General features: G+C 36.4%; 1 non-coding gene and 1 pseudogene across 1 annotated transcript; both read right to left on the bottom strand.

Annotated features, from left to right (window-relative positions):
• Window positions 1-1,041: 1,041 nt before the first annotated feature.
• Window positions 1,042-1,165, bottom strand: LOC116906475 (annotated as a pseudogene).
• Window positions 1,166-16,709: 15,544 nt separating this feature from the next.
• Window positions 16,710-16,865, bottom strand: LOC116906495. Its single transcript, XR_004388736.1, has one exon. It is a non-coding gene; the product is annotated as a U1 spliceosomal RNA (small nuclear RNA).
• Between the last annotated feature and the right edge of the window lie 1,923 nt (window positions 16,866-18,788).

The following is an 18,788-nucleotide window of genomic DNA, read 5'->3' on the forward strand; positions in this document are numbered from 1 at the left end:
AGGCAAGGCCAGTTCTCCTGTGCTTACGCTTTAGGGATCAGCGTACCCCACATCTAGCATTAGCTCATGCTGCCCATGCACGCTGCAGGGTATGCTCTCTTGAGTACTGAAGCAGGGGAGGGGTACAGCTGGCTCTATTGTTCTGATTAGATTGGGCTAGCTCTCACGCCCGCTGTAGGTGACAAGGGGTGGCAGAGCATCTTTCCCTCGCCCATGTCACTGTGTGGCAGACAAGTGACAGGACTGCTTCCATGCTCACAACCTATAGGTCAGATGACCTGTGTCCCAGTCAGCGGAGTCAGTTCTATGATGCTGCAAAGGCAAGGTGAAGGGATGCTCTCCTGAGTGGTGCAACTGGTGAAGGCAGTGACAGTTCTCCTGCTCTTATGACCTCATAGTCAGGTCCTCCATCTGCCATAGGTGATGAAGGGAAGACCCCTGATGTTGCAGGGCCCCACACCCAGGCCAGGACTGCACCATGATCCCAGAAGGCATCACATCATGGCTCATCAGGCTATTACTACCCCAAGTCTTCAGTTCTGCCTTTCTTTATTGGGCCCACATTCTTCTGTTTCTCTTTTGATTTCGTTTCGCCACCACTCTTTTGGTCTTCATACCGGATCCCTGTGTCTTTGAGTGCCATGGTCACCACGGAATTGCTATGTCCTGCTTGAACGTTGTGATAGAGAGCAAAGGTCATCTTGGGCATGGTCTGGCTCCACCACCAAACTTGGTTGTCATCTCAGGGCAAACTTCTTGTCCCTGTCCTGGTCTTGAGTTTCTGGTCTGGTTATTGCCTCAGTCTTGCCCGTTGCTGCTACTGTCCTAGTGGTCCCTGGCAAGGATCATCTGTCTCAGTCTCGCTCCCACCAATGGGTTGTGGTTCCATAATGGATTTGTCTAATCTCTAGTTTTCTCCCCATCCTAGGAGTCCATCTGGACCTGCACGGTACTATAATAGAGGTTATCTCAGGTTAACTACTTATCAAGAGACCCCAGATCTAGCCTGGGGGATCATCTCAGGCTCATTTTTTTTCAGGGAATGTTAGGCTACTAATCATTCCGATGGTCATAGGTCCAAACATATTCATAGTCTCTCTCCTCTCTGCTACCTACGACTAACATGTAACCTGGCAACCACAATTACAATACTTTCAGAGGCACAAAGAAAATACATTTTTTCTATTTTTGTCTTATTAAAAAATCATGTTGTTTCATTCAGTATATTCTGATTAAGGTTACACCTCCCTCACCTCCTCTCAGATGCTCCCTATCTCCTCTCCCTTCTGAATTACTACCTTTTTTTTTCTCTTGAGAAAACAGGTAGGCACCTGAAGAAAAATAATAAAGTAAAATAAGATAAAAAGCAAACAACCCGAATAGGTACAAACAAATAGAAGAAAAAGAGCCTAAGAAAAAGCATGAGAAGACATAGAGACTCAGAGACACGCATGGTCGTACACAAAAGAATTTTATGAAAAACACAAAACTGAAGACCAAAACATGTATACAAGCAACAGACCTGTGAGGATTAAAAGAATGCTCTGCCAAAACCTTATGAAAAATAGTACTTCCAAAGACCTCATTGAGTTCATGGGTTGACCATTTACCTCTGGGTATGGCAGCTACTCTTAAAAGTGGTTGTAGCTCCAATGAGTCTCATTTGTCAGTAGTTGTCAATTATAAGTAGTTTCTGACATGGATAAAGTTTACATCCAATTCTCTTCTACGCACTGGCACCTCATCTGGCTCAGATGTCTGCTGCCCCTGTGCAAACTGCAATAGTCTTTGTGAGTTCATATGGATGTCAGTTCTTCTCTGCCTAGAAGGCTTTTGGTTTTCACCATACCCTCTGGATCTTAAAATTTATGAGCCCTTTGAGGAAGGATGGGATAGAGACATCCCTATGATGCCTGAGTCTTCCAAGTTTCTCACTATACACATTATCTGGGTATGGTTCACAGTATTTATTTCCATCCACTGCAGAAAACAACATCTCTGATAAGTGCTCATTAAAGTTCTGATCATATTTGTCTCTCTGGGCTGGAGAGATGCTTAAACCATAAATGGATAATGTTCAATAGAACTTCCCTCTACCTAACAGTGTCCAGTTGAAAACTAGTGTGGATTCCCAAGACAAATGAGAACTCTAGAGCATTGCACATGCTCCTGCCATCTGTCAGGGAACGCTGCAGGAGTAGCCATGCACTCTACCCAAATTGGGCTTGAGCAACTAACCTCCATAGAGACAACAGCCACATAAGCTTCTGTTTCTCCCAACAAGGAATTGGCTTCTCAGAAATCATGTGATTAGCAAACTTGTTGTAGCTGACATGGTTGGAAGTTCCCTGTTCCCACTTTAGCAATTTCTTTCATGTCCTTTTTCTTCTCTCCCACCTGACTTTAGCTAAAAAAGCAAGCCCTGATAGTCCAATAAAAAGGTGTCTTCTGGGAGAGTATCAGAAGTCATTCATACCTGCCATACTCAATATAGCCCAAGACCTTTGTCCTCAGCTACTATGCATCCTGAGATCACTGGAAGGCAATGACAGATTAGAGGCAATGGACCCACAAGCCTGGGGTAATGACTGCAAATCTACCTCTTGTCAACTTGCCCCAGCAACCTCTCAGTCTTAAACCATACACTTTTCTTGTCCCAAGAGTCCATGTAAATATCACAGTACAAATCAGATTCTAATTTTAATAATCTCACAGTTTTTAAAAATTTCAGCACACTAACAGCCCAGAGGGTCTTTAAAAATTCAGTTTCTTAACTGTGGGCTAATTTAATATCAAAAACGAGATAAATACTTTATTTCAGAAAGAAAGAACCAGGGCACACTTATAATTCGATCAAAGTAAATAAAAAATTCAGAATTATAAATAGAATTCGGTAGTTCAATACCTAACATCTAGGACCTGTTTCACAACATTCTGAACTCTGAAGAAGCCCCACATCTCTAACTTTGACTCTTAGGCTCAGTTACGCTCTCCACAAAAGATGCTAATGTCCTTAGTGGTTGCTTCGTGGTCCTGGAATCTCCAGTATGTTTACATACCCTTTGCAACTGAGTCCACCATTACCCTTGCTATCTCCTGGCCTCTTACAGCTCCAAGCCTCAGATTGTTTTAAAGATCCCTTCAATTCTGGGGTTTCTTCTGTAACCAAGACTGCTCCTTCTCCAATATCCCCTTCTGGCCTCTTAAAGTGCCAAGTTTCAGAGACTCTCCATGACACCTCTAATCAGGCAATTTACATACTGACCAGAATCACATGGAAACATACAGGCTATCAAATGTGGCATCCAGTTTAGGATGCATTCTTGACACCCTTTGAACCACACAGTTCTGTGCTGACCATAATCAAATAAAATTCTAGAAGATTTTAATTTCACAAAGCTGGTCTCCTATTAATCACAGCTGTTTTTTGTTTGTTTGTTTGTTTGTTTGCTTGCTTTTCTGACTTTGTTTTTTTGTGATGTCTGAGGTAATCAGAATCACATGTTCTATAAAATATAGTTTTGATTAAAAGGTGTTTATCCCTTATCAAACACAGATGGTCATGCAGCCCCAGTTGACCAAACATCACAGACTCAATTTAATCTATTGCTACTGTTCTTGTTTCTAAACAAGAGTTTATGATTGGGTCACACTGACAAAGATAACACTTTGTTGACAGGACATGAACAAATAAAGTAGGTATGACCAGGAAGCTTCTTGCTGGCTAGCTTTCAAAACATTTAAAGGCTGCTGGGGTAGAAAATATCAACAATATTATCCAGCCTTGAGCCCTATGAACTGAAATAATGATCAATGTGGCAAGTAATGCCCCTAGGTGCAATAGTGGCAAAAATAATACTGAGGTAATCCTCCATTTTCTGATTGGACTTATAGTCAAATCTACAGTTGAAAATGCATTCCTAATACTGCAAATATATCTAGGTACTCACGGTTCTGTGTCCTGAAATGTCAACCTACTATTATTTTGCTAAATGAGTATAGCATACAAATGCCCTTTAAAACGTTTGTCTCTATCAATAAATTAGTGCAGAACTCAGATCTAATCAGAGAAGATTTTGTTTGCTTTTGTAGTTGTTTATCTCAAGTGAAAGGCAGTTAATTCAGATACTCAGAAACAATAAAAGTACAAAAAAAATAGTGAATGTGGAGTGTTCAACTACAAATGAAACAGTTATACTACACACTGATGATCTTTACAAAAGAGCGACAGAAAGGTTCTGAGGGTCATAAGCCAGGGAAGAACAAAGTAAAATTGTCCTTTTGGTCAAGACAGATGAACTCATGAACTCATGCCAGATATGGTGACTTCAAAAGACCTGTACGATATAAATGGAATAAATATTCTAACTTGAAAAAGGGAGAAGCCCAGGAGCCTTCATCCTATGTGAGTGAGTTGCTATTGAGAACTGATGCAGTTTAAGAACTTGGGGAGGATAAGTTTCTCTTAAGTATCTGGTTTTTTGTAGGTCAGCTATACTTCTATGTATGACTCTATACTAATAAGTATGTGGGATGCATAAATTGTACTCAGTCAATTATTTTCATCTAAGACACAGAAATTGGAGCAAGGCAAAATTTGGGGTAGATCTGAGAGAATTTAGAAAAATGGATAGTGGGTAAAAGGACAAAATACATTAAATGAAATTCCTAAATAATATTTTAAAAGTTTTTGGTTGTTGGTGTTGTTTTATTTGCCCATTTAACTGGTTGTAATGCATGGTGAACAGTCTTGGGGTTCAAATAGGTTGTTGAAGGTAAAACAACTGACACTTGTGAAATTACTCACAAAGCAGTTCACAACTAATACAAAGTCATGGCCAGCAGAAAAAAGAAATAAAGTATCTGTGTCATGTAGGTGCAAAGAAATTGCCTTTAGAAACACTGCAAAAATAACAGAAGTGTGCAAGTCACACCTTAAGGTATTAAGAGATTGAGTGACTACTGATTCATACAGAAGGCTGTGACTAACCTGTTGTACAAATACGTAAACTGAGAGAAGAGTTGTATTCAGGACAAGTTGGGTTGCCAGGTTCCAGTTTCAAAATATATTACTCTCCTTCAAAGTTTTTCCTTTGGAGGTAAAGAAATGCTTCATGCTTCAAGTCCTATTAGCTTTGTCATAATGAGGAAAGAATTTCAAATTACAACTAAAATAATATTAGTCTTTACACTAATATTAATTGTAAAAAGTGGTAAACTTCATTATGCATGCAGTAGAACTTGAATATACCCAATTTTCCAAAATTAAATATAATGCTAAAAGGGTTGTGCTCTTTTAAACATTTTGAACACTTTTGTACATTTTAGAGACATTCTACATTAGAATATTGATGTGTTGAAGACAGGGAAAAGATATTACCACATCAGTAGTAGCCAAATTTTATAGAACATACTTGAGTCAGTCTTTAGCATCAATAAGTTCAAAAATTACTGAACACACTGTTTTATTCTACAATCTCATTGTACAGAAAGGGACTACGTTCTTGTATCCTTTATTGGTTCATATTACATCTTTAAATGGCTATGTGTTTTACAAATAGAAGAGGAATTTATGTACAATGGCCATGATCATGAATCTTTTCTCCTAGGTTTTTCTGAATGGCTCCATCACTAACTCCCAATAAAAGATAACCGCACAGAAAGACAACAGTAAAGAAGAAATATTCCATAGCAAGATATGAGGCCAGAAAGTGATCAGGAGGCAGGCTTGCTCTGTTATAACAAATCACTCACAGAGCTAGGTACTCCAAGGAAACTAGCATCAATTCCTCAACCAAGCTGCCTTGGACTAGGCTCCATTTAACATGTCCCTATATTTTAATCATCTGTCCTGGGACCTAACTTTCAACATGCAAAATCTTCAGGGAAAAACCACATCCAAGCCATACACATAAAGTGTTTGCTGACCTTTAACATAAACAGCGATGAGTAATAGACAGTTATGTCATACAGCAGAATATAAAATTTCTTTTCCTGTCATTGCCACTTGTGTCAATATCTTATTTTTTTTCTTCTGATGTAAATTTTCTTAGCTCTAGGAGGAGTGGCTTTGCCTAGCCTCCTTAGCCATGCTCTCTAAAGCAGCATTCATTTTTGTTTAGCCATTCAAAATTCAAAGTATAGACTACACAGATTACTTATTTTCATTAGCTGAATCTATAACATCCAGAATTAATTCTTTGTTTTATAACACCGTTGTTTATAGGATGGTATTTACTACTTATTTTATAAATTAAATGTTTTCTGATGTATTTATGCATGGACAAAATACATATTAATCACTCTCGTTTTTAATTATTTCTAATTATAGCTGCTATCCTACCGATTACTCCATTACAAATATCTTGTTCATGTTTATATCTGATAGATTTGTTTTCTGATTAATTGAGTGTAACCAGAGTCATGTGTCTGACTATGCTGTAGGGTTATCTATTAAAGCTTCCTGCCCTCGGCAACTGGAACACAACAAAAGAGAAAGACACCTTCTCTGCTAGAATCTATAAGTAGTTGTGATTCCTAATTTTAGTTGTCAACCTTATGTACCTGGAAAGTGGAAATCCAAGTTGTAGTGTTGACTTCATCAGATGGGTCTGTGGGCATGTATGTAGAATATATTTTCTATTGCAAACAGATATAAAATATCCCAGTATACTATAGGCAGAAACATCCAATGACATATGGGCTTGGATTGTACAAAAAAAAAATTGCAGTTGAATGTGAACCTTCGAGCAAACCTGAAAACAGAATTCCTCCATACCTTCATGTTCTCTTTTTTTTTAGTTCCTGTTTGATTGTCTGCCATGATTTCATTTAGTGATTGATTGTGACCTGAAAGTATAAGCCTGATGAAGTCTTTCCTTTCCAAGTTGATTTTAGACATGGTATTTTTTAAACCGCAACAGTAGTAATTAAAGGAGGACAGTAGTAAGTAGTTTAGTAGGAAGCAGTACAATTGCATGAACCCATAGCCTATGCATGACTTTCTGTTGACAGAATTAATCTTGTGTATGTAGCTGTTGTGAAAAGAAGTGTATGGTTATGATGACTGTATATTTATTGTCCAGAAGATGGAATTCCATAGCTTTTCCTATACTTTAGCATTTTCATACTTCTAATTTCTTCTTTCAAATAGTTCCCTCAACCTTGATGAAAGTGATATAAATATCTGGACTAGAATGGAGCCTTCAGCCTCAATTATTCTCAGCATTTCAGGCAGCTGTAATGTCCTGCATTTACCGTGATTCAAGGGAAACACTGCTTTCTGCTTTTAAGACTTCACTAGCTTTTGTCTATTTATATAAACACAGATATTTATAAGTCAGTTTAGAAGTTTAGAAGGCTATGTTAATTATTAGTTAACTAACAATAATGCAAAAATGCTGTATTTCTCCTCTGCTGTAGGCCACCAGTATTATACTACCTTGCTCTTTAGAGTTCTCTGCTGGATATCTCAAATCCAATCAGCGTGTGACTGGTTGCACTTACACACTCCTGCCACTATTGCACAGGTATGCTCAGGAACAAACTCAACTTTTGGTGGTTCATAGGCAAGAACAGAGCCATACTGTGAGCCAGAATAAAAACACATCTTACTAATAAGTATGTTATTGATGCAAGTATGTAGAAAATGTCTGTAATACATGTACTCAGTAGAAGAATAAACCAAACATTAAATAATTTTATAGTACATTTCATAGTTTTAAAAAGAGTTTAAAATAGTCTTATGGGATAATACTTAAGAAATGTTTATTTTAAAATATTCGATTTTCTAGAGTCGGCCTTGAAGTGCTATCAGTTGTCCTCTTCTTGATACTAAGCTGTTTTGGATTCTAGAAAATTCTAAGTCATCCACAATTTATAATTCCCTTTTTATCCTTCATAACCTTTTCAGCAGTTGTAAATTAACATCGAAGTAGACCTACTTCTGAATGTTAACATTCACATCTTAAATAATATATATGCCTTTTTTCATTCGTCAGTGAATACATTGCTCCATATTTTTAACTAGAGTAATACCATGTGGTAAAATTCTTAGATGCTTCTGCAGCTTATTACAGAGTATTATTTTTTGTCTTATGAAACAGATATCATTTAAACATAATTAGGAATAAGGATAATCCAATCTCAAGGCTCTGCCATATTTATTTAGAGTTTCTAAATAGTGAGGAAGTGTTACAGAAAATAATGTGCAAAAAGTACTTCACTGAAAAGCCTTGAGAATAAAAAATAACTCCATTTATATAATCATTGTATATAACATGGCCAATATGTGTGTGTGTGTGTGTGTGTGTGTGTGTGTGTGTGTGTGTGTGTGTGTGTAAAAGGAAATTGAAAAAGGCTGATATTCAAATTATGATCCGCCAGTTCTTCTCATCTACCAGGTCATCTGGAATATCTCAGGGCCAGGGAAAATAAGTGTTCAATTCACATTGCTCTTATTACCTTTATTGATTATCTCCTTCCTTGCTACCTCCCTGATTCTTGGTTATGAAGTTACACACCCCTCTTAGACATCGTGCATTTTATTGTTTAATGTTTTTACTGACCGTGTCTCCTCTGTTTGTTGTTAACATCCTCCTGTGAGCATTCAATTCTTCATTAATGGCATAAAAAATTATTCTCCTGAACACTGAACTAGGTTCTTTCATCTTTGTTGATCTAAGCATTCAAAAAGGATCACGTAACTTATAACAGTTCAGAATCGAGTATCCTGTGGAGTCTTTGTAAAGTTGTAGCTTATTTAAGAAGGTATTTTGCTCTATTAAAAGCATAAATCAACTCAAACTGAAAGCTTCAAATTCTTATCTGAAAATCAATTTAGGTTAATATATAAAGACACAGGATGCCAATAAAATGCTGGAAACAGTTTCAATATATAACTAGACATGACGACCTGGTGACAACTTGAGGACAGAAGGATAAGTCATGAAATGAGTTATCAGCATGAACTTAAGAAAGATTAAGGTGAATGCATAGAAAAATGTCAAAGGTTTGATGCACAGTAGATATATTATTCTGGACATAACCTCTATCCTGACTAAACCATCATACTGGAATTTAGGTTGTAATAAGCATTGTAATGGAACATGAACTATATGCAGTTTTATTTGATATACTTTTTTTACTATTGTAAATATATGGGCAAAATATTTTGCTGAATATAAGTCGTTTTCAAGTATTATGATTTCCCAAATTTGCACAAGCTATATGCTGTTATTGAATTTTGTAAATGTCCAACATTGGAGTGCTCGTCTCAGAGCATTTTTTGATGTATTTAAATATATCTTTGTTGTATGTTCTGAAAAACACCATCTAGCCAGGATATCTAAAATTAATTTCTCATGTATCCTAATGATAAGAGATCATTTCATCTATTAATTACTTTCTTCTGACTTTGTACCTTTCCCTGAATACTTTCTTGATTTTTCAAGACAGGGTTTCTTTGTGTAGTCCTGGCTGTCATGAAACTCATTAGTAGACCAGGCTGACTTCCAATCAGAGATACGCTTGACTCTACCAACAGAGTGCGTGAGTAAAGGCATGTGCTAGCACTGCCAGGCTCAGTTAACACTTACTGATTGCTACATTAGCAACTATTTCTTTTGAAGCATGCAGGTAAGACAAATAAACAAAATAAGTTAAAAAATGTGTATTGGATCCACTCTAAGCAACATGTCATTTAGAGGAAATAAGCAACGGTGATTTAGAGAAAAAGGTAGTTTAACAAATCCAAAAATGCATATTAAGAGTATGTGGAAGTGACCCAATCCTGTTTTCTATGAAATCACAACTAGACTGGTAGAAGGCTGGGTCAAGAGGTGTTGAGAGTTTCCATTTCACTCATATTGCTCACTTGAATTATGATGCATAAGAATCAGAATCATTGGGTATTTGTCATTAATGATTTGTTTTTGAAATGAACATCATCATTTAGATCACTTAGCACACACTTAGCACTTCATGTAGTTCCAAATTTGTACCAGAGTTTATGTAAAACTCTTACCTATCTTTAAAACATTATGAAATTTATAACCCTGGAATATATCTAATTTAGACATTAGCCACAAATGTAACTTTTACACTTTTGTACCTAATAAATGACTTTGCATAATCCAATTTTTGACATTTTATTTTAAGATGTCTATTTGCAATTTTTCATATAAAAGTTCACACTGTACCTTTGTAAACATCATTACAGTATTTCTCAAGTTTTATATAGAAAGGGAAGTAAATATTAAAAGATATGGTCTGACATTATGATATCCAGAATGTTTTTCTAATCTTCTTTATTTGGTCTTCATAGTCTTAGCTTTAAGAGTTAAAAAGGTACTTTATGGGGTTGGGATTTAGCTCAGCGGTAGAGCGCTTGTTTGAAGGAGAAAGAAGGCCCTGTTCGGTCCCCAGCTCAAAAAAAAAAAAAAAAAAAAAAAAAGGTACTTTATTCTTTGTTTAGCTTCTTTGGGTTTGTGGAGTATAGTAAAGTTATAATGTATTTTATGGCTAATATCAGTTTATAAGTGAGTACATATCACCCATGTTTCCAAAGGGGACAGAGACTACATGGGAAGACCAACAGAGGGAACTAACCAGGATCCTTGGGTTAGGTACTCAGACTCTGAACTACCAACCAAGATCATTCACTGACTGGAACTTGGCCTCCCCATATACACATAACAGACATGTAGCTTGGTCTTCATGTGGGCCCCAAAGAACTGGAGCAGGGGCTATAAAAACTGTGTTCTTGTGTGTGTGTGTGATATGTTCTTCTAAATGGGCTGCTTTGTCTGGCCTTAGTAGGAGAGAATGCACCTAGCCTCATAGACACTTGATGTGCCAGAATGAGAGGATACCTGGGGTGGCGGTGGGGCTGGGGATGGGAATAGCTAGGAAGCGAAGGGGAGGAGGGATTGGGAAAGGATTGTGAAGTATGACCAAGAGGGAGATAGTGAGCCAGATGTAAAATGAATACAATAATAATAATAATAATAATAATAATAATAATAATAATAAGAAGAAGAAGAAGAAGAAGAAGACAAGAAGAAGAAGAAAAAGAAGAAGAAATATGCACTGATGAAACTAAAAATTAAAAATTTAAAATATTGACTACTTTTTCTAATATTCCTCTTTAATTTTAACATTAATCTTAATTTTATGTCTAATGAATTGGATGAATATTTATTGAAACTTCTGAGGAGTCAGACATAAAACTCTATGGATTACATGTTCCAACATATATGATATTCAATCATGAAGATATTGAAATAACTGGACATAAACTGAAATACTGATTACTACTTTTAGTGAAGAATTTCTTCTAGACATATTCCCAGTCTGATTTCAGGTATATATAAGAAAGGAAAAATAAATTACTTGTTATATACAATAATAGTGTTTTAAATAAAACAGTAATGAACACTACCTTACATATATTACAAGGATCATGTTTGAATAATTTAAAGAATATATTTTAAAAAATACTCTGAAAATGTGACATTCAGCAATTTTTCATTTCTTTGTATTTAAATTAATTAGTTATTGAGAAAGTTAATAACTTTACAAATGTTTATATAGATTCTGTTTTCTTTTATACTTTAAGGCATCTACTGATATTAAGACATACTTATTAAACTATTATGCTATATTTAGGAATGTATTAATTTATAAATGAATGAACTAAACTGTCGGTAACAAAACTTACAAATGTTCCTGACCTTTGAGTTGAAATCAAAGGCTGAACATGCACGTTCTGTCAGCAGACTCAACTTGAAGCATGTTTTCTGTACTAACGAGTCTCTTTCCATCTGTCTCAGGCAGACATTGCAATCACTACAGAGGAGAAGACTGGACCACAGGTAAGCTTTTGTGTGAGCAGTGCATTCTTTGCTAAAGAAGTCATTTGTCTTTGAAATTAAAAGATACAACATAGTCACGGTAGCAATCCACAGTGCCAGGGTCCAGATCACAGAGCTAGAATTTAGAAGTACCAAGTTGTTAATAATAGCTGTATGTTGAAATTGTTTATTGTAGGTTGATGCCAATATGCGGGTGAGGGCTGGCACCAGTTGGGTCAAGCCCATGATTGGACAGTAAAAAAATAAGGCAGGGACAAAAATTTTGTAAGGCAGGAGAGGAGGAGGAGAACGGAGGAGAATCAAGATGACCCAGATCCCGTGTGGTCTTGAATTGTCAAGGTGGTTGGGATGGATTCCTGTAGGGAAATTTATCTTACCTATATGGATGGTTCATATCCTTATCAATCAGTTCTTAAGTTTATTGTTGTGGGTGTATTATGGAGTGAGAATTTAACATATAAATCTGATTGTTGGTTTATAGTTTGTTGAGGTTTGTTTTTACTGGGTGGCTGGGACCAGAGTGCTCCTGGCTGGTCAGGGCTGGCCAGGGCAACTAGCAATGGGAGTCAAGAGACAGTTGGGGCTAGAAGATAGCTAGGGTAACGGGCTGTGCTGCCACCCTGGAACCAGCCACCACTCAGATAAATTAATGTTAGTTCTAGATGTCTCTACTGTGCCAGAACTAACACCAGGGAGTGACCACTGGGTCCAAGAGTACCAGGGGGCCAGCTTGGAATGGTGACTGTGGGAACTGGTCCGTCCGTTTTTATTTTTACCTCAACAGTTTAGTTTTGCTTTAATGAAGTCCTCTAGCCTTCTACAAAATTTGATGTCTGGTAATATCAATATTTCATAGTATAGTTACTCAGTTAGACTTCATGCCTTCAGCTACATATGTAGCAGAGGATTGCCTTATTTGACATCAATGGGAGAAGAGGGCCCTGGTCCTGTGGAGGCTTGTTGCGCCAGTGTAGGGGAATGCTACGGGGATGAGGCAGGAGTAGGAGGGAGCACCCTCTTAGAGGCAAAGGGGTAGGAGAATGGGATGGGAAGTTTGTACAGGGAAATTGGGAAGGGGAACAAACTTTGAAGTATAAATAAATAAAATAACAATTTAATAATAAAAAATAAGTTAACATGAAGTTAGACTGCAGGGAGACAAATAACCCTATTAAAAATGGGGTTAAGTAAGAGCTAAACAAAGAATTCACAGCTGAGGAATGCCGAATGGCTGAGAGGCACCTAAAGAAATGTTCAACATCTTTAGTCATAAGGGAAATGCAAATCGAAACAACCCTGAGATTCCACCTCATACCAGTCTGAAAGGCTAAGATAAAAAACTCAGGTGACAGCAGATGCTGGTGAGGATGTAGAGAAAGAGGAACACTCCTCCATTGTTGGTGGGATTGCAGACTGGTACAACCATTCTGGAAATCAGTCTGGAGGTTTCTCAGAAAATTGGACATTGCACTACCTGAGGACCCAGCTATATCTCTCTTGGGCATATACCCAAAAGATGCTCCAACATATAACAAAGACACATGCTCCACTGTGTTCATAGCAGCCTTATTTATAATAGCCAGAAGCTGGAAAGAACCCAGATGCCCTTCAACAGAGGAATGGATACAGTAATTGTGGTACATCTACACAATGGAATATTAGTCAGCTATCAAAAACAATGACTTTATGAAATTCATAGGCAAATGGATGGAACTGAAAAATATCATCCTGACTGAGGTAACCCAATCACAGAAAAACACACATGGTATGCACTCATTGATAAGTGGCTATTAGCCCAAATGCTTAATTTACTCAAGATGCACAGAACACATGAAACTCAAGAAGGATGATGAAAATGCGGATGTTTCACTCTTTCTTTAGAAGGGGAACAAGAATACCCTTAGGAGGGGATAGGGAGGCAAAGTTTAGAACAGAGACTTAAGGAACGCCCATTCAGAGCCTGCCCCACATGTGGCCAATACATATACAGCCACCAAACTAGATAAGATGGATGAAGCAAAGAAATGCAGGCTGACAGGAACAGGATGTAGATCTCTCCTGAGAGACACAGCCAGAGTAAGGCAAATACATAGGCGAATGCCAGCAGCAAACTACTGTACTTAAACGGCACCCATGTTGAAGGAATCAGAGAAGGGACTGAAAGAGCTGAAGGGGCTTGAGACCCCATATGAACAACAATGCCAAGCAACCAGAGCTTCGAGGGACTAAGCCACTACCTAAAGACTATACATGGACTGACCCTGGGCTCCAATTGCTTAGGTAGCAATGAATAGCCCAGTAGGGGCAACAAAAGTGGAAAGGAAGCCATTTGTCCTGCCCAAGGCATATGGTGAACGGGATCAAAAGTGCAGGGGAGAGGGAGGTAATGGAGGAGGATGGGAGGGGAACACCCACACAGAATGGGAGGGGGGGTTAGCTTCAGGGGATGTTGACTGACCCTGGAAAGCAATGAATATCTAGTAAGAGCACCAGTGGAAAAAGGAATACCATTTGAAATGTGGGAAATAAGTACATAAAAAACCTGATTTAATAAAGATGGAAAAAAATAGAGTAAAAAATAAGTTAAAATACTGTCAATACAACAATGGATGAATAATTTAAAATTACATCACACAGAAGAGAATTTCTTGTTCCATAAAATGTAAATAATGATTACAATGTTGTTTTGTCTCTGGCTGGTGAAGAACAGTCATTTCTTGGCATAAATACTTCATGTGTCTTGTACCTTCATTTCTGTTCCATTTTAATTATCTGACAATTTTAGTGTTCAAACTGAAACATTACTGTATGCATGGCTGATTTTACAATAAACTCTTTAGTATATATCTTTTGCAGAAAAATTGTTAAAAGTTTGTATGATGTATACGATTGTGCAGTGTGACATTTCCAATAGTTCACAGGGATCAAATATTGGTCAAAATTTTTGCATAAGCTTCACATATGTTCAAGTGATATTCTGTTTTCTCAAATCCCAGAACCAGAAATTAACTTTGATTTTTATTTAATAATCTTTTCAAGTTAAAACAAAAGAGAGGAAGAAAAGAAAAGCAGTTTTACAAACTGATTACATTTTTTTAAAAGAAAAAAATTCTGTGAGTGTTTAGAAATAATTTTATGTCATCTGGGCTTGAAAAGGCTATCTCCTCCCATTCCTAATTAAGAGAAATACCATTTTTAATGGGAGCACTCTTTCCTTAACAGGATCTCCACATAAAAATAAGCATTGAAAAAAATCAGAAAACAATTCCTTCTAGGTGAGAAACATGTTCCTCCAAGCAGATTGTACTTCATTGTAAAATACAAAGACTCCCCAGGGTTTTGTCTGTCTGTCTGTTTTTGTTTTGAAAAACTTAAGGTCCATAGATGAAGGATGTTAATTTATTTCAAGCACTTATTTTCCAGATTTAGAATCTTATTCAGTCTTGAGTAAAGTTTACTTCATGCAGCATTCCTTGGTTACAATATTTAGAGTGGAGTTTTCTCTCACTGCATTGTGGCCGATATGTATTTTTAAAACCTTAAATTCTAATTACTTTTTAATATTATTTTCATGCAACATTCTCAAATTCATTTCAAGCTAACATGTTGCTGTGGTTTCTGCTGAATTATATAACAAATAGCCGAAATATCACTTAAGAAAACTTATAAAATTAAAGATGCGGAGAAAACAGTAAAAAGGGATGTAGATCCAAAGTAGATAAATGTGCGACATGCGTGCTCTCAAAATAATGAATCAAATGATACATGGGTTTATAGTTAATTACATCTGTATATATTTCTTCCATTAGTTTGAGATGTTATTGAGGATGGGAGTTGTAAGTACTGAACCACATGCATCTTCCTGCCTGCTCCTGAGAGGTTGCAATGAGTGTTTGCTGGCGTGTGTGCAATTGAATAGAAAGCACAAATAGCAATGATTCTTTAGTCCTAAGACACTTAAACTAAATATTGTAAGCTTCCATAATTAGGTATTGTGAAATTAAATTAGAATAAAGACATTTAACGGCACTGCCCATAATTCAAAGCTTTGCAGTGGGAAATATAAAAGCAAGCATGTAACATCTAAATGAATATTATCCATCAGATCTGACATTTATTAAGCAATACCAGCATGCTGGGCACTGCCGTAAACACAAACTCTTTATAGTGAGCTTAGATTTATCTCTGCTGGCTTTTTTCCCCCCTGAACTAGATGGATGCAATTTCATGGCAGATGGTAAACCAATACAGGATGGTGATGTTACTTTTCAGTTTTTAAAGGCTGTAGTTTAAATCAGCTCGTTTGTTTGTTTTTTTCTGAAAATCCATCACCTTATGCTAAGACAACAGTCCAATGACATTCTACTCCCTATGAGGAGCGTGCAATAGATTGACTTAGTTAAGAATAACACATGTGTGCTATACTGTTGGTGTGCATTATGATCAAGCCATGTCATTTTCGCATGATATAAAACAGTAGTTGGATTTTTTTTTTAAATTAGAAATTGTTTCGATTGAAGTTCACTTTCAAGAGATGTTGCTAGATTTGTGTGAAAGCGACTGATACCTAGGTGTTCCACACTAGAGAAAATTTTGGTAAAATTGTCTCTGGGCACATGATATTACTAAAGGATTATTACAAAAGACAAACAACAATGTAAGTAATTTGATATTTTGATGAGATTTATTTGTTTAAAGATAGTTCATTGAAATAAATCTTATTAATTTTATGCTATGGATACTGCTTATAGGTCCACATTTAATACTAAACATTTATTTTAATGAATTTCACTGTCTTGCTAAAACTGTTAAAGTTTATAAATGTTGTTTTAACTTCATGGGAGAGCACAGACCTCATTACCACAAGTTATGAAGTTGAGTTTCCTATTCTGGGGGAAACCTCAGGGTCAGCACATCCAGAGCGCAATGGATAAACCTCCTCTGGTGAAAACTGCCTTTGCCGTCATGCTATCTGCCCTGTCACGTAACTATTAGTTTCTAACTTTTAGCATATTTTCTACAATGGGAATTTTCAATTTTATTTAATTCAGAATTTTAGTTCTCCACAGTGATTTTTATGTAAAATTTACTTTTTGTAAGAAAATTGATAGGAGGCTAGTTTCAATTACCTGAAAAAGGAAAATTGTGTGAGGATTCTTGACATCTTTTGTCTTATGAGGAACAAGCTCATGAGCTTCTTATAGGAAATGACCTGAGGTGGGCAGGGGAGTTGAGAAGAATCCTATGCAGCTCTCACTCATTCCCAGCTTCATTTGTTAAAGTATCTATATTCAAGAGGGAAATCCTAAGTTTAATTACCCTGAAGCCTTATTGTATTTCTTTTTATATATCCATATGGCATATGATGATTGCCAAAAAATTCTAAAAGTCTTTATTTTAATTACTGTCAGATTCAAAGCCAGATAGTAGAGAAAGTGTCAAGGACAGACAGTAACATATTCTACCTACAGGGGAAGAGTCCGGTCTTGACTTCTCATATATAATTTCCTAGCAGGTCCAAAATTCACATTCTGTGAACAAATGCTTACATTTTTTTTTCTTTATCTTCCTTTTAAAACGGCGTGAGGCCCAGTAAGGTCAGATTCTTAATCCTGAATAAATAAACCACAAGACTATAATCTGTATATTCTAGCATATGAATGTCAGTAGAAGGATAATTTCTCCCCTCTCCCCCAATATAATAAGACTGGGCAGAAAAACAAATATGTGTGGTTAGAAATAAGGTGGTGCGCCTGTAATGCTTGCACGAGATGTTCAATTGTGTTAAAACCGGCCTGGGTGGTGTGTTTACGGGGGCCAAAGTAGAGAGGCTTCAGGAATATCTTTAACTTGACAAATTAAATAACAGTGATCAAAAATGGGAAAAGCAACTCTTGTACAAGGACTGGTATTTCTTCATGTTGTAATATACTGGCTAGTTTGTATTGATGTAGTGTGATTTTATTTATAAATATTGAAATAATATATCTGACCCATTGATTACACTAAGCCCATGTCACTTACTTGTCAGCTGTTAAACTAATTTACTCTTTTATGCTCTAATGATCAGGGGAAGGCTGCCAATTTCTTCTTTCAAATATGACTTTGGGCTAAGTATTTTTCTTGTTTACATTAAATTGGACATATATGTTGTAAAAACATATATTATATGTATTACACGAGACATCACTAAGCCTGAAATCAATGCCTTTTCTATAATGGAAACCAGATGGTAATAATTCATAGGGTTAAGGGGAAGCTCAAATTTTGTGTGGCATGAAAAATAAACTTGCTGAACAACTTCATAAAGTTGGGTGAGTCAATATATTTGAACTCATATTTCTCACCTCATTCCACATACAATATGCTATCCAGGAAATCAATCCATGTATTATTTACCTGAATCACAACTATATAAAGCCTGACGTTAAAATCCAATATTAGTGTTACTTGTATGTCCATTCTTTGTTTAAATATCTGTCAGGTTAGTTTTTAGGTAGATTTTATTTTTCAGTAAAATATGTAGAATTGCATAAAATAAAAAAAATAAATCTTCCTGATAGATTCTCTATGTAGTTTTTTTTTCTTTTAGGTAGGAAAGGGATCAATAGTTTTAAGCATTATCAGTATATTTCCATTTACTCTTATGAAAATGGCATAAACTTTTAGTAATTAGGTAATTCACTAGTTAAGGGCTTTTAGTCCTTACATTTTCTGGGATAACTGGGGATTATTAAGGATTTTAGAACAAAATATTTGCGAAATCGAGTGTTTATATTTCTGTTCATTTTCTCCAGTGTCTGGGCTCATGAGTTTCCACATTTGGAGCTCCAGGACAATGAGACTGTAATATCTTGTAGGTTGCTACTTTCTGTAAAGGCTACATCCTTATTTTTATGGATTGCTACAGGTCTT

This window comes from Rattus rattus, chromosome 7 (genome assembly GCF_011064425.1).
Source record: "Rattus rattus isolate New Zealand chromosome 7, Rrattus_CSIRO_v1, whole genome shotgun sequence".
NCBI classification, from domain to species: domain Eukaryota; kingdom Metazoa; phylum Chordata; class Mammalia; order Rodentia; family Muridae; genus Rattus; species Rattus rattus.